Source organism: Mustela erminea, chromosome 17 (genome assembly GCF_009829155.1).
Source record: "Mustela erminea isolate mMusErm1 chromosome 17, mMusErm1.Pri, whole genome shotgun sequence".
In the NCBI taxonomy this organism is placed as follows: domain Eukaryota; kingdom Metazoa; phylum Chordata; class Mammalia; order Carnivora; family Mustelidae; genus Mustela; species Mustela erminea.
The window spans coordinates 64,083,955-64,100,430 of NC_045630.1; the positions used below are offsets into that span (position 1 = coordinate 64,083,955).

The window sequence follows — 16,476 nt, forward strand, 5'->3', positions numbered from 1 at the left end:
CCACCCAGGCGCCCCAGTCTGAAACTCCTAATATGGGTGGGAGCCAAGCGCTGTCGTGCAATCTCAATGCCTGTCTTTTCACTTGTGTTCACGACTGTACAAATGCCAAGTGGGAGCCACATCAAGTCAAGAGCCAATCCACAAACAGGACACGGCGGGACAGCGGAGTCACCCGACGGCATGGGGCAGATCAGTCTGCTGGCCATAGACCATGGCCACCAGTTCATGCTGCCAGCAGACGCGTGATGTGGACTCTTCTTACATACCAACACCTACCGATTTATAAGCAGAAACCCGAGGCATAAATACACAAAGCAGAATGCTTCTGTCTCTAATCTTATTAGCAACTGCAAGAGATACTTATTTGTAGCAATTTCAAATCACCACCAGGCTAATCTGACCTTCAAGAGAAGAGAATATTTAACAATTTATCCAAATGATACCTCATTAAAACTGTCTTTTGGGGACACCTCGGTAACTCAGTCAATTAAGCGTCTGATCATGATGCTGATTTCGGCTCAGGTCATGATCTCAGGGTGCTAGGATGGAGCCTCACATCAGGCTCTGCGCTCAGCGGAGTCTGCTTGTCCCTCTCTCTCTGCTCTGCCCTCCCCCCTCACTTGCATGCTCTCTCTCTCTCTCTCTGAGATAAATTATTAAATAAATAAAAACTGCCATTTGACCATTTCCTGCTTGCAGAGTTTGGTTAAGTATGAAATTTGATTTTCCTGAACTGATAAACCCTTGAGGCCCTTATTAGCAATTTGCTTAACATACGGACACCAACAGGCCGTTTTCTGCATGCACATTAATTACATTTACATAACAGACCCAGATGAGACACGGACCAGGCCCTGAGACCACACGGCTCCACTCAATCTTGATCCTCCACACTAGTGGTTAGTCTCAACAGACCACATCATTTAACGCAGTAAAATGATGTTTTTAATTTATTTAATCGAGTTTATAGTTATGTTTGTTTTAGGTTTGTACATATTTTAAGAACATCTAAATGATCAATTACCCTGAGGAGCTGAAAAAAAATTTTTGTATAAAATATGTCTACCTCCTGTTCAGGTTTGAGTAACATCAGACCAGATAAGCCCCGGGGAAGATGTTTAGAGAGCTGAGTCTATCCTGCAGCTCCTGCCTCCTGTGAGGACTGCTTCCGCTTTTTCACCAAGGTAAACGGCAGAGACTCTGCTCCTTCGGAAACCCACGACCAAAGCCACCCCTGCAGGATGTCTGTTGCATACCGCCTTCGGTACCATTTCTTTAACTTCCCAAAGCCCTTACATCAGCATCAGCAAAGTTATTACGTGGGGGTGGTGGGGAGGGGTGGCCAAGAGAATAACGTCTTTGAAAACAGAACACAGTTCACCTCACACTGGAAGCCACTTGCCTGGCCCTAAGAGTTGTGGCTACTGGTAGGCTGGGAATTGCTGAATTCTGATCAAAGCAAAGGACGTGGGTCTAGGTGTCACCATGCTTTGTCACCACCGTCATCCAACCCTCATTTATTCAAAAGAAAATGTTTTAAGACCCCACGATCAGGGGAGTGGATGTGCTTCCCTAATGCTTGTTGCCGGATCGCTCGGTGGAAACTAGAATTACCTCATCATAGGGCTGGATGTGAATGCGCGTTTGGGTTATGTTGTTGCTGCTGTTTTTAAGATTATTTGTTTATTTATTTATTTGAGAGACAGAGAGAGAGTGAGCAAGCAGGGGGAGGGGCAGAGGGAGAGGGAGAAGCAGACCCCCTGCTGAGCAGGGAGCCCAGTCTGATCCAGGGCTCAATCCCAGGACCCCGGGGGTCATGGCCTGAGGCGAAGGCAGATGCTTAATTGACTGAGCCACCCAGGCGCTCCTGGATGTATTTTTGAACAGTTCCATAAGTACTTCTCCAACAGCCCTGAGGACTGTGGCTGGGTAAATTTGAGACAAATCTGGGGGGACAGTTACCGCTTACGCTCCTGCAAACGGCTAGATTAAGAACCTTTAGAGACTTCAAACACTGAAGTCATAGCACCTTCCCCACTCCCCCCAGCAAGTTCTTTGTTACAAAAAAACACCACTAAAATATAGCATTAAGTGTAAGAACAATCAATAAAGTTTCCGTTTTCTTCATTATGACTTTTTCAACACTTCTTTGGAAAACAGAATATCAGCTTATTTTCAAAAGAAACTGGGAGTTACCCCAGCTCGAGCCTTAATCACCTTTGTGCAAAGTAACATCGTGAGTGTATCTAGATTTTTCACATGCACCGTCTCCCTCAAAACCAGGACTCGTGTGTTACGCATAGTCTGCAGATGACCAGTGTGAGGCCATTTGTAAAGTGTCAGACTCTTCACCAGACTTTTCCTTGCCCTGACCAACTCAAAAGAAGACTTAGATCTTAAACACTGAAATTCCTTATAAGATCCGTACTACTTGGGAAGCTGGACCTGGAAATGAGACTTTCTGCCAATTTCAAGGCTCCTGTTGTCTCCCAGATTATCTGCTCAAGGCCCAAAGCTCCCAGGAATAGGATCATCCAGAGATGTACAATCATTTCAAGTTTGTGTATGATTCACAGGGTAATTTTAGACACCCTGTCTTTGATTATCTATCGTAAATGCTGGCAACTACATGATCAAATAGAAAATGAAAGTCAGGAGACCTGGGATCCTGGAGCTGGAACTTCCTATAGCTAAGCATACAGCACAGAAGGACCCCCCCCCTTTTTTCTGGAGAAAGTGGAGTGCCTATAGACCTGGTTAGAGGGGCTGAAGAAAATTGTGAAGAGATCATAGGAAGACCTTGACCACCTTCTCTCCTGCAAAAACAAATTTTATCACCAAAAGCACAGCAAAGGGATTAGAAAGTAACTTTTCACACTCCTTTGAGGGGCCCACATAAGTCTAAAATGTATATCCTAGCTTGACGTCCCTTTGATAATGAATGGCTGAACAAAATGTTTAAAATTTTTTTCACCTCCAAACATGATAGTAAGCAAAAGTTAACTTGCTGTTTATATGACACTAAATGTTCAAATGAGAATTTTTAAATAAGTTTTTAAATGAAAGGGGTTTCAGGAAAGACTGAGCATTAGTATGCCAGGGTAAGGTGAAAGGTAAGCGCTTCTATTCCCAGAGGTCTGAGCAAACCCATGAGAGAAGAAGCAGCATGGTCAGAACAAAGACACCAGCTCTGCCCATCATCAAGCCAGGAGAAGCCCAACCTGGTGCCGTATCCTGAAACCTGATGAGTCTCTGTGAATAACCATTCTCTACTTAGTGCTCTTTTATAAAAATTAGCCCTGTGTGCATCATATGCCCAGGGTACCAAGTGTTCACATGTGAGTTTATTCCTCCTCGTCTGTACTCATGAAGACATTAACTAGTTCATTTCTTCAGTTTTCACAGCTAATAAGAAGCAGAAACTGAGCCCAGTACTTCTGATGACAAGCCCAGTGCTTACAGCATTTCTTTATAACCTGGCCCTCTGGACATCCTGATCTTACAGAATAACAAAATAAGTGAAATCTACTGAGCTCCTTTACACCCTCAAAGACTACAGTAGATGAGGCTTCAATACAGTTCTTGAAGAATTTCCCAGCAACAAATAACACCGTGCTAGGCAAATCATAAGACCTTAATAGACTACATATGGAGAACTCAGCAAATACTTACAGATTATGCTACGAGGTGAGTTATAGAGATTGCCTAATTCATGTTCCTTGCTAGATGTGATTGTGACCAAAAGAACTGGGATTCCAAGAAGCAAGATCTGAGTTGGCCAGAGGATCTGAAACCCAAGCTGGCCTTTAGAGAAGGGCAGAATTGAGCACACATGAGAGGACAGAGAAAGATATTCAGAGCACATGCGTTTGGGTGAGAACCACAGGGACACTGTAGTGATTGAAGACTTAGCTATAAAGCTGAAACTGGGGGATTGGGTGCAGGTATGGACAGCAACATAATTGAACTAGAAGGAAGGGAAATTTCATATTGCCCCTTATAGAGAACATTGAAATGCAGATAGGTTTAAAAAATATACTTGCGCAAAGTCCGAGTGCTAATAGGCAGCAGTTAAAATTAAAAATACAACACCCCAAAAATGAATAACCCAATTTAAAAATGGGCAGAAGACATGAATAGACATGCGGATGGCCAACAGATACGATAAGATGCTCAACATCACTCATCATCAGGGATATGCAAATCAAATCCACAACGAGGTATCGCCTCATGCCTGTCAGGATGGCTAAAATCAACAACACAAGAAACGTGTTAGTGAGGATGGGGAAAAGGGAACCCTTGTGTGCTGTTGATGGGAATGCAAACTGGTGTGGCCACTCTGGAAAACAGTATGGAGGTTCCTCACAGAGTTAAAACTAGAGCTACCCTACAACCCAGAGATTGCACTACTAGTATTTACCCAAAGAATACAAAAATACTAATTCAAGGGGACACATGCACCCTGATGTTTATAGCAGCATTGTCTACAGTGGCCAAACTATTGAATCAGCCCAAATATCCATTGATTGCTGAATGAATAAAGAAGATGTGGTATATGTATACAATGGAATTCTTCTCAGCTATGAAAAAGAATGAAATCTTGCCATTTACAATGACGTGGATAGAACTAGAAAGTACAATGCTAGGTGAAATAAGTCAGTCAGAAAAAGACAAATACACATGATTTCACTCAGATGTGGAATTTAAGAAACAAAACAAATAAGCTGGGGGCGGGTGGTTGTAAAAGAGGAAGAGAGGGAAAGAAAAACCAAGAAACAGACTCTGTACTATAGAGAACACACTACTGGTCACCAGAGGGGGTGGGGGTGGGACGGATGGGTAAGACAGGTGATGGGGATTAAGGAGGGCACTGGGAGCTGTGTGGAAGTTCTGAGTCACTATAGTGTACACCTGAATTTAATATTACACTGTTTGTTAACTGGAATTTAAATTAAAACTTTTTTTTAAAAAAGGCTTACTCTTGGGGCACCTAGGTGGCTCAGCCAGTTAATCATCTGCCTTTGGCTTAGATCATGACTCTGGAGTCCTGGGATCAAGCCCCGCAGGGGGTTCCCTACTCAGCAGGGCATCTGCTTCTACCTCTGCCCCTCCCCTCCCAAGTTCATGCACACGCATGAGCCTGCAATTTCTCTCTGTCACTAGCTTTCTCTCCAACAAATAAATAAAATCTTTAAAAAAAGAAAAACTTACTACTCTTTTAACTCACTCTTTCTATCGCACTCTTTCTATCACCGTAATTTTAAGTGAGAATATTTGTATGTTACAATAGTTAAATGACTATCCTTCCAGGTGATAGTTATTATAATTTGAATGATGTGACAAATAGATTTCCCAAATATCTGCTATCAACCTGTTAAATTAGTCTTTATCAATCTTTTTAACAATTGATAGCAAGGATTTTGCCTCTATTATCTTTAATAAATAAGATGTGACTAAAGTTAGGGTACAATAGCAATAGTTATGTGAAAAATAAAAACAATTTTTAAATAATAATAATTTTTAAATAGAAATGCTTATCATGGGGCACCTGATGGCTCAGTCCATTAAGTGTCTGCCTTTGGCTCAGATCATGATCCCAATTTGAATTTGAAATTTTCTAATGACATCATATTGAACATCTTTTCATATGTTTATTTACTATCTATGTGCTTCTTTAGTGAGATGCCTGTTCATGTCTTTTGCCCATTTTTTAATCAGATTGTTCCTTTTCTTATCACTGAATTTTAAGGGTTCTCTTCATATTTTGGATAACCATCCCTTATTAGATTTGTTTTTTGCAAATATTTTCTGCCAGTCTGTGTTTCGTATTCTCATTGTCTTGACATTGTCTTTCACAGAGCAGCAGTTTCTCATTTTAATGAAGCTCAGGTTATCAATTCTTTCACGAATCGCATCTTTGATAGGTAACAGGGATCAAGGAGCACATTTGTTGTGATGAGCACCAGGTAATGTACGGAAGTGTCAAGTCAATATATTGCACACCTGAAACTGGTATTATACGATATGTTAACTAACTGGAATTAAAATTTAAAAAAGAAAAAAAGAATCACATCTCTAGTGTTGTGTCTAAAATGTCTTTGTCATACCCAAGGTCACCTAGACTTTCTTCTGTATTATCTTCTAGAGTTTTGTTAGTTTTGTGTCTTACATTTAGATCCATGATTCATTTTGAATTAATTCTTCTGAAAGATCTCTGTCTCAAGTTATTCATTTTCTTTCTCACATAGGTGCCCAGTTGTTCTAGCACTATTTATTGAAGACTGTCTTTTCTCCATTGCAATGCCTTTGCTCCTTTGTCAAAGATCCATTGACTCTATTTATCTGGGGTTTCTATCCTGGTCCACTGGTCTACTTGTCTGTTCTTTTACCAACACCACAGTGCTTTATTATACCACATTGTCTGTGACTCCAGAGTAAGCCTGGAAATTGGCTGTCCGTTGTCTTTTGTTCTTTTCCTTCAGTATTGAATTGGCTGTTCTGGGTCTCCTGCCTGTCTATATAAACTTTAGTATCAGTTTGTCCATATCCACAAAATAACTTGCTGGGATTTACTAGGATTAGGATTTCGATTTCATTTCCTGTGATGTTATTTTAACATTCTCTTCCTCACAAACTCTACACAATGTAAACATCCTTAAAGAAGAACTACCTCTGTCCTACGATAGTTGTCCTTGATAGTTGTCCTAGGAACAACTATCTGCTCTTGAATGTACATAACTCCCACTGCTCTCTTCTTCAGATCAGCTTGTTCCCCAAAATCTCAAGAAGGTATGTCCTCAAGGATAAGGGCCAGCAACCTAGTAACCTTCACCACTCCTCTTAAGCTCTGTATGCCTCTGGTTAGGAAGACAATCCAAGTAAAGAAGCTGGGACTGTCGCTGATTGCTTTATGTCTTACTTGCCGATACCAATGTCACTTTTACTGAGATCCAGTACTATCTACCTATTTTTGAAATTTTCACTAGTCTCTGTCATAGGTGTCAGTTGTTCCCCAAGCTTCTAAGGACAGGGACAATGTCTTCTACTTCTAGAGCCTTCATTCTCATTTTTCATACAACAGATAATTATTGATGTCTGCTATGTCCAGGCATTATACTAAACCTTAGCCTGAATCAGGCAGGCACTAAGTGCACGATGAAAAATTTTTTAATGAATGAGGGACTCCAACATGTATATATACAACATTATAAACAACTTGAGGGGTATAAATATGTTTTACTCTTTTCTACCTCCATCATAACTAGCACAGAACATACAGTGGGTGTTTAATAAATACTTATTGAGTGATTGATTGAAAAGTGAAATGTAATACTAATACAAGATGTTAATAGAGAAGCTGTATGCAAAGGGAAAGGGAGTGTGTGAGAACTCTGTGCTTTCTTCTCACTTTTTCTGTAAAGCTAAAACTGCTCTAAAACATAAAGCCTATTAATTAAAAAAAGAAAATAAGAAAAATAAAATATCAAACTTTGTACCTTTTTTTAATAACATCTGATTCTGCTGATACCCACTGCACAAGAACTATTTTTGAATTACAGTGAAAATTTAAACAGTAAAATCTTATTAACCCAATCCTGGATACCAATTTTCCAAGTTGAATTTTGTCTGAATTCATACTATTGCTCCATAGACTGTAAAGGAGTGATTGTCTAAGGTAATGAATGATCGTAAACATCTAAAATCTTATTGGTCTTCCTGATCACTAAAACCTAGAATAGCACCTAGCAGAGAGCCAACACGTAATAACTATTTGCTAAAAAATAAATAAATGAATTCAGCAAAAACAGAGTTATAACAGAGCTTCCCAGAATGCTGTAAAACTGATCGTGGATAAAAAATCTGATTTTTTTGAAAAATCAGCTCCATTGGAGTAAAGACATTACATCAGTAAGAAACTGCTTCTCTTTGATATGAGAGCTCACCAAGATTTTAATTGTTTGATTATTCTGAATTCATACAGTGTTCAAATTTTTAAAAGAAGAAATGAAAAAAATTTACTTACTCACCTTTTTTTATGACTACATAATAATCCAAAAATTTGTATGGAATCAGAAGAGACCCCGAATCGCTAAGGAAATGTTGAAAAACAAAAATAAAGCTGGGGGCATCACGTTACCTGATTTCAAGCTTTATTACAAAGCTGTGATCACCAAGACAGCATGGTACTGGCATAAAAATTTATAATCAAGATACAAGCAATAAACTTTAAATTTACACACACATGCATATATGGCAAAAGAATTATTTTGTATTAGGACATATTTTTATCAAAGTTATATATACTCACATGTTTATTTAGAAAAACAGCAACCCCCCCTTACTACTCCTTGACTTTCAAATTGTAGGCATTAACTCTCTTTCACATACTCTTCATTCTTCTTTTTAACCCATCTCCCATCTCAATTTACTTTTGGCTGCCTAAGCCATGAAGACCCTAAAGATAATCTTGTATCCAGTAAATTCTGCTGGATTGGCTACCCATGAAATGCATCCCAAGGGGCATGCCACCTACCATCTTCATAGGCATGGCGCTTCCCAGTATACAAAGTTTCTTACACATTATTTTATCTGAACCTAAAAAGGAGGGGATAAAAACTCATGAGGGAGACAGATGAGGTCCGAGGTCAAAAATCTGGAAAATGATGGTGCTGGGACCCAAACCTTACTATGTTTTCTTCTCCCTCACTACCTTTTGCACATGAAGTTCTATTCTTCACACATCCTCCCCTTCGACCCACACACCACACTGAGGTAGCATTAACCTCTGAGCAGTAGGTCCAAGGGACTCCTTCGACATTTTGTTTCTGTCTGTCTAGGAACGAAACACAACCCACAAATCAGTGACCCACCGAGACCCTGCTGAGGAGAAGCCCAGCTGAACATAGGGGCTTTGGAGTGAGCCTAGCCAATTTTAAATCTTCTTTGCCTTTTCTTTGCTCCTCCACGACTCAGGGACACTTGGGCTGGGTCAGACCTGATCTTTCTCAGTGCTAGGAGGCCAACGTGAGATTCCAGCTAAAAAGTATATGACCTGCCAAAAGCTGGGATTCTCCATTGGTTGGATAATTACAGAAACTTGGAAACATCAAATAGTTCCATGCAAAACAGAAAGGACAGAAAGCAAAAATAAGAAAGGAAATCAAAATAAGAAGAGAATTACTTTCAACCAAGTCATGTCTGAATAACACAGGCTCAATCACAACAAATCCAAAGGCATACACATGAAATGAAAAGAGACAGAGAAAGTTGAGAGAGACCATCACTTTAGCCATTAGGTTATGGGTGTTCTGGTGAATGTCCCCAGAGAGGCATCTAGACATCTTAATTCCCTTATAAAGCTACGGTTATTTAAAAATGTTAAACAGAGTGTCTTACACTAATAGGCAGTGAATAAATGCTCACAGCATAGAATAAAACCAAATAAAATAAAATGGAATTGCCGAGGGAACCCAGAACCAGAGAGAAACAGATATGAAATTTCTGAGAAGTGTAGCCAGATGGAGAAGGGAGGTTGAGACTTGGATGTGAGGAGGAGGAGGGGAAAACACATGTACATGAACAAGCCAAGGCCAGTTTGCCTCCCTCCCCCGCCCCACCATGGTCCCTCCAGCTTGGAACCCTTGGTGGGACCAATCCGTTATTGGATGACTCCAGAGAAACACAAAACATGAATTTCTCTTTTGTTAGCTCATCCCTCCCTTTCCTGAATGCCTTTGGCGTTCAGTTACAACAGCAGTCCTCACTGTGACTCATACTTCTCATTGTAGTGGGATTCTCTTTTCGTTGAAATGGCATCTAAGCCATTTCACTATAATGGGATTGACTTGCCCAATGGATAACATCTAGTATCCCTTCTTCCCTACCTGCCCCAAACTGCCCATTCTTTCCTCTTCTGGTGTCGTGTAGACCCTCAGCCAAGTAATCCACTCTTGTGATCAGTTCTCCGTAACAAGATGGTATTGGGTACAGTTGTGTCTCGAGTATTAGGCGAAAGGTTGGGTAACGGTAAAGGTACAGTGGGGGAGGGAAGGTCAGGGGTGAGGAGATGTCATTGATGGCTGTTATTTCAAATCCACAAAGGCCAATTTCCAGCAAATCACATCCATGATCTAACCAAGGTGTTCAAATGAATCAATCCAAGATAGAGGTCCCCAAGGTTCACGCATGGTGGGCCTGTAGCCTGTGAGGACCCGATGATCATGTCAAAACAAGTAAGAGAGGCATCATTTACTGAACATTCACTTTTTTGGAGGCTGTGAGGCTTTGCGCTGGCCTCTCTGCCTATCTAACGGCCCCTGTTTTTCCTAAAAACCCAAGAGATGAGAAAAAGGAGATCTTGTCCCGGTGACACGGCTAGTAAGTGGTGGCCAAGCCAGAACTTGAACCCATGTCCTGTGCACTGAGAGAGCACTTCGGGTGGTATTGCTGGCAGAAGTGGACTTGGGCAGGTGAACACTGTTCATTGAGGAATGGGTCATGGAAAAACAAGGAGGACCAAGCAGCCACACTGAACCGTTAATATAAATCATCCACATAGACCTCGTCTAGTAACTACATGTGCAACACCATGCCGAGTGCACCCAGGTGGCGTCAGTAATGGCCGTTAAATGGGAATGATAACCCTGATTTCACTGAGTGGGAATCTGAGACTTTGGGGCTTTGAGCAGTTTGTGCAGGGTCCCAGAGTGGGTGAGCTCGGGCTGGGATTGGAAGTCAGGTCTGTGTGACTTCACACTGGAGAGAGTGGAGGCCTGGACAAGATTCCACCTCAGGGGAAAAGCAAGGCTATAGACATCATGAGGAGGTCTGCAGGAAGCTCACAGGAGGCGACAGGAGGGAGGTGTGCCAACCAGAGAAGGGAAGCACTAAGGGTTAGATTCTTCATAGGACCACGGCCAAAGGGGATGTGGTCCAGGCTGCTTTCTCTCCCCAGCCTGCCCTTCGTCCATGCTGAGGAGTGGCTGAGGTGACAGATGTGGATCTTTACCAAAGGTTCACAGTAGAACCACTTTGGGAACACTTCAAAGTACTGGTTCCCAGTCCCCAGCGGGAGATATTCTGACAGAATAGGTCTGGAGGTCTGTGAGTTCCTCTGAGGTTTCTAATTTACTGGGAAGCAGCCCTTCCTGTGGATGGTCACTGAACTCAGAGATGCTCTTGGATGCCTGGGGACGTTGGGCACATTTCTGGACTGAGTCGTCATCGCTGGGAGAGAGTCGAGTCATATGGTGCACGGCTTCCAACAGGGTGAGGGACAAAAAGAACCCAGTGTGTCTGCGCTCGGATGGTCACCATCTATGTGAGTTGGCACGGGACTTCAGCATGGCTGTGGAGGTCCATTTTTAGATGGGGGTGAGCTTTCTGGATGCCAATGAGACATGTGTTTGGGTTGCGTGTTTGAGGTGTGGGTGATGTAAAGTTCCTGACAGTGGATCTCATAAAGGAGCTTGGGAAGTGTGTCTGAGAATGAATGCTAATTTAAAATGGTGTGACGTTAACCAAAGGGGAGGGGGCGACCACTCTCATTTCTAAGTGTGTCTTTTAGAAATGCAATCATATGGAAAGGTCTGAACTATGTTCTTTATGTGTGATGGGTAATTCATCCGACTTAGAGTCTAGGGAGGGAGTGCAGAAGAAGACAGCTCACAGAGAGGCTGGAGGAGGGCAGGGGGTGATGGGGCTCCTTTGGAAGATGCTCCCGGTCTGCGCTCAGACATCGTCAAGGAAAAACTCAGTTTCCACCACGTGTGCACTCACAATCCTCCTGACACCAACTCTGTGTGTTTTCCACACCCAGAAACTCCAACACAAACCACCTGGAGTTGGTGCAGACCCCACAGGTGAAGGGCTCAGTCCCACAGGACCGCCCCCTCCTGATGCAGACATCAATTGCAAACAGTAGGTCAGCAATGTCGGTCTGACTTGGCTACAGATCAGAGGTTCCCACCAGCCCCTCCTTGAATTTGATCATTTGTTCGAATAGCTCCCAGAACTCAGGGAAATGCTTACTTACACTTAACAGTTTATTATATAAGGAAGGACATGATAAGAGGTACAGATGAACAGCCGGAAGAAGAGACACAGAGGTGAGGTCTGGGAGGGACCCGAGAACGGGAGCCTCTGTCCCTGTGGGACTGGGGTGTGCCAGCCTCCCAGTACATAGACGAGTTCACTGACCCGGAAGCTCCGCAAACCACACACTTCGGGGATCTTCATGGAAGCCTCACCACGTAGGCACGATGGGTCATTAACTCACCCTCCAGCTTTTCCCCCTTTCCTGGAAGACAGCAGGTGGGGCTGAAAATTCTAGGCTTCTAATCAGGGCTCAGTCTTTCTGGTGACCAGCCCCCTCCAGGAGCCCACCTGGAGTCAACTTTCTAGAACAAAGGACACTCCCATCACCCAGGAAATTCTGAGGGCTTAAGGAGCTCTGTGTCAGGAACCAGAGTCAGAGACCAAAGACGGGAACGAAAATGTCCCCAGTGCTCCTATCACTCAGAAAATGAGGAGGATTTTACGAATCCTGTGCCAAGACCCGGGGGCAGAGACCAGTCCATATATTTTCTATTATCTCACAGAGGCAGATGCTGCTGGGAGTTTCAGTTTGAGGATTCTTAGTCCAAGATTCTGAAAACACCTTCCCCCGCTTCCCTTACCTTTGGTGTTTATAAAGCAAACAGATCTGAACCCGAAGCAGAGGCAGGGGCCTCCCCGCCGCCCGCCGGCCTGCCAGCCCCAGCCCCAGCCCCAGGAGCAGCTGCTCTCCTTCTGACCAAAGGCACAGAAGGGGGAACGTGAGGTAAAAGACACGGTGAGGTGGGCCTGCCTGGGACAAGAAAGTTTTGGGTCAAGGATCTACCCTCAGCGAGACGCAAAGCTCCTCAAAAGCCCATCTTCTTCGAGGAGAAACCAAGGGACGGTTCCTGACTGCACACCCCTCTTGGTCAGAGAGGCTGGGACCGAAGCAGGGGACGCCTGAACAACGTGGGGTCCTCCAGCCCCCGCTGCTTTCCTCGGGTGAGGGGCGACGGCCAAGCCAGGCCACCAGAGGGGAGCTCCAGAGAGAAACCCTGGAAATAGTCCCCGGGACGAGGGATGGCTTCCATCCAAAGGAGATGGGCGCGGGGACTGGGGCCTCCCATTTCAGAGCTGTGTACACAGCCAACGCAGCCGCCCTCCTGCAGGCACCAGCTCTGGCCCCACATGGCAGACGCTGCCCCACGCTGCGTCCCCGTGTTCGGGATGATCGTCATTATCCCCACGGTATGGGCTCAGCCTTTCCCAGCCTCCAGAACACATTCGTGTCCAGTATCTCTGCAAACAAGGATGCTGGAAAGTATTACCATTATTCCCATGTAATAAATACAGAGGCCAAGGTGCAGGAGGGGAAAGCCACACTGCCAGGTAGTAAAACGCAGAGCCAGAAAAGCGGAACCTGGTTCTTCGGACGCTAAATCCCAGGCTCCTTGCGTAACAGAGGGGAGGGAAGCATTTCCAGAGGCGCAGAAATCAGCCCACAGAGGTGCCCACTCGCAGCCCCCTTCTGGGACCCAGAGACTACTCAACCATGAGCACAGACGTGGTCCTGGCGAGACACTCTTTGGAGCTACCCCGCCCCCAGCCCGCCACTCTCACCTCCTGCTCATGGAGGGAAACATGGAAATGGACTTGGGAAATAACCAAGTGCATGTGTGGAGGAGCGAGGGGAGCACGACAGCCCCAAGCCGGAAGCAACGGATTTTACTCTCATCGCAAGGAGACGACGGTCTTGTGTAACCATGTGAGGACATAGACGTGACCCAACTCCGTGTGCTCATCGCTTGGCATGTATACAAATATCCAGGCATTATGCTGTAGGCCTCAATTTTAAAAAAATAAAATACAAATGACTTTAAAAAAGGAGGGGGCAGGTTTTAGAGTCGGGCGCACATGAATTTCAAGCTGATTAGCTGCATTTCCTTGAGTAACTCACTCCACTCTGCTAAACCGTAATACTCTCCCTTATAAAAGTCGAGCTGTCTTCCAGAACTGGGACCACTCATCAAACATTGCATAGAGACCCTGAACGTGGAGCCTGGTGCACAGCATGTACTCAGAGGTCTGCCGCTTTAATTTCCACACACACACAACCAGAGAGAGTTGACCCTCGAAAAACACGGATTTGAACTGCGTGGGTCTGCTAATTCGGATTTTCCCCCAATAACTACAGTACAACACTGCTGTTTTTTTTTTTCTCCTCCTTATGATTTTCTTGATAAAATTTTCTTCTCTCCAGCTTCCTCTATTGTAGGAATACAGCATTAATGTACACACACCCATACACATAACACACAACCTATGTGCTAATTGACTACTTGTTACTGGCAAGGTCTCTGGTCCACAGCGGGCGCTTCGTAGTTAAGTTTTGGGGGAGTCAAAAGTTATGCGTGAATTTTTGTCTGCAGAGGGGTCGGCGCCCCGAGCCCCGTTGTTCCAAGTTCCACTGTTTGACCAGAGATGCCGTGAGCTGACGGGCCACCATTCCCATCCTCCTGTCTGGTAACCAAGGTCCTTGCGGGGACTTGTTCATTTCAGTGTCTCCATGATCTCAGCCGCGAAATGAACAAGAAAGTAGAGGCAGAGAGTGGAAGGAGCACTTGGTTCGCAGCAAAGCCAGCCCCAGTTTCACTCCCCGCCCGGCCTCTGGAGCCTCACCACCACGCTCTGCGTCCCTGATCATGTCAACTCTTTGCTACCATTTCCGACATCTGCGGAATGAAGGGCCAGATGGATCTCTCAGGCTCTTCGCGGGGCTCCAACTCCCTGTTCCCCTAGGGAGTGGACACAGAAAAGCCGGCAAAATGGTGCTGACCCCTTCCCCGTCGGCTTGAAAGGGTGCAAGCTCCCGCCTCAAACCACCGGCCGGCCAGAGTTTCAGCCACTCGGAAAAATTCTCTTTCTCCCTGGATGGGACTCTTGAACCTCAGCCAGGATGCAAAGGTCCCAACTGCAAAAGGTCCCAAGTCGTTGGATAACAAAGGGAAAGGCTCCCCAGGCCAGCCAGGCAGGGTGGGAAGTGCCCCCTCCACACAGGGCCCCTCACAGCCACCCCAAACCTCACGGGGAAGGCACCCTCCGCCCCAAGATGCCCTTCTCACAAGGAAGTTTGCGACACCGCGAGAAAACGAAAGTACAGAAATTGTCCTCTCCAAGCCTCGGGACCCTCGAACACCACTACTAAACACCTAGACCCCCAGCTCCCCCGCTCCGCTTTCTCTGAGCCGAAGGAAATCAGTTCTGCAATCGGCCTGTCCCGCCTGCCAACGGTTCCGACCCTGCTAACGCTGTTTCTTGGATCTCACAGCTGTACGGATTCCTGTTTTGCTCCCGTCTTCTTGGGTTTAGTGTTTATTCTTCTTTCCGTAAGTGTTAAGTCCAGGACGCTCTCCCACCCCCCAAAAAACGAGAGATCTTCGATTTCTCAAGTCTATGGTGCCCCATTTCCTTCTCTTCTGCGCTGCCTTGAAACCCCCTTCTGCCTCCTTTTTAAAACTTTTCTCGAGACATCAGAAGCATATTCAGAGCTTTCGTTTTCAGAAAAGAAAAAAAAGGAAAGAAAAACAAAAACATTACTTACGTGCATCCAGGAGTACACAGATTTGGAAAGAAGAACAGAGTTATAATCCACTACGTCCCCCCAACCCACCCCCCCAAAAAAAGAATTTGTTGTGAAACGCTTCTTTTTCCACTTTGCCGGTGAAGGAGCCCGGCGGTAGGCATACATCCACAGGCTGATGCAAGATGCTTTGAGAGAAACCTCACATTCTGAGGATTCCTGGGACAGCGCCAGGGATCCAATATATTGCACATTTGGTTTCAATTAGGAAGGGGGTTGGGGAGGGAAGAAGGAAAGTCACCAATCAGAGCTGTTTTCTGTTTAGAGACTATTTCTTTTGACCCAAGGGACCACGGGCAAAGCTATAATTTACAGCAAAACCCATTCATAGAAGAAAAAATATGTATAACCATAGGACAGAATTAAAGACATAGCTCTCTTCCGCCTTGTCCCCACCGCATCCAACCCCAAGCCCTCCCCCACCACCCAAGACTTGGTCCCCACCCTGTGCCCCCCCCAACCTCGTTTTTCTTCCTTGGGCTGAAGTTATAAGCACAACTTAAGGTTTGGATTCTCTTCCAGTTGAAGTTTCCAGGACAGTTGGGTCACACACATGGAGTTGATCTTCAGTGTTTTATCCATGAAAGCCCAGAGCTGAGCTCTCCCCCAAAAAGATTGGACTTAATCCCTCCCCCCACTCCCTCTCCCACCAAAGAAACTGGACAGTTTGGGGGTCTAGGATTCCTATTTTTCCATTCAAATTCCCAATGGGTTGTTGCCTCTGAGGGTCTACTGCTGTCTGGGATTTGTGCTGCTGGATGAAAACACAAGCATGTAAAAGGACTTTCAAAATTATTTTG

The 16,476-nt window shown here is 44.7% G+C and overlaps 1 protein-coding gene across 2 annotated transcripts in view; it reads right to left on the bottom strand.

Annotated features, from left to right (window-relative positions):
* The window catches only part of DDR2 (discoidin domain receptor tyrosine kinase 2), a 150,673-nt gene extending 134,833 nt beyond the window's left edge, over window positions 1–15,840 (bottom strand). For both annotated transcript variants that reach the window (XM_032317313.1, XM_032317314.1), the window contains exon 1: window positions 15,638–15,840. The gene's annotated coding sequence lies outside the window, so the exon portion shown is untranslated. The remainder of the gene's footprint in view (window positions 1–15,637) is intronic.
* Between the last annotated feature and the right edge of the window lie 636 nt (window positions 15,841–16,476).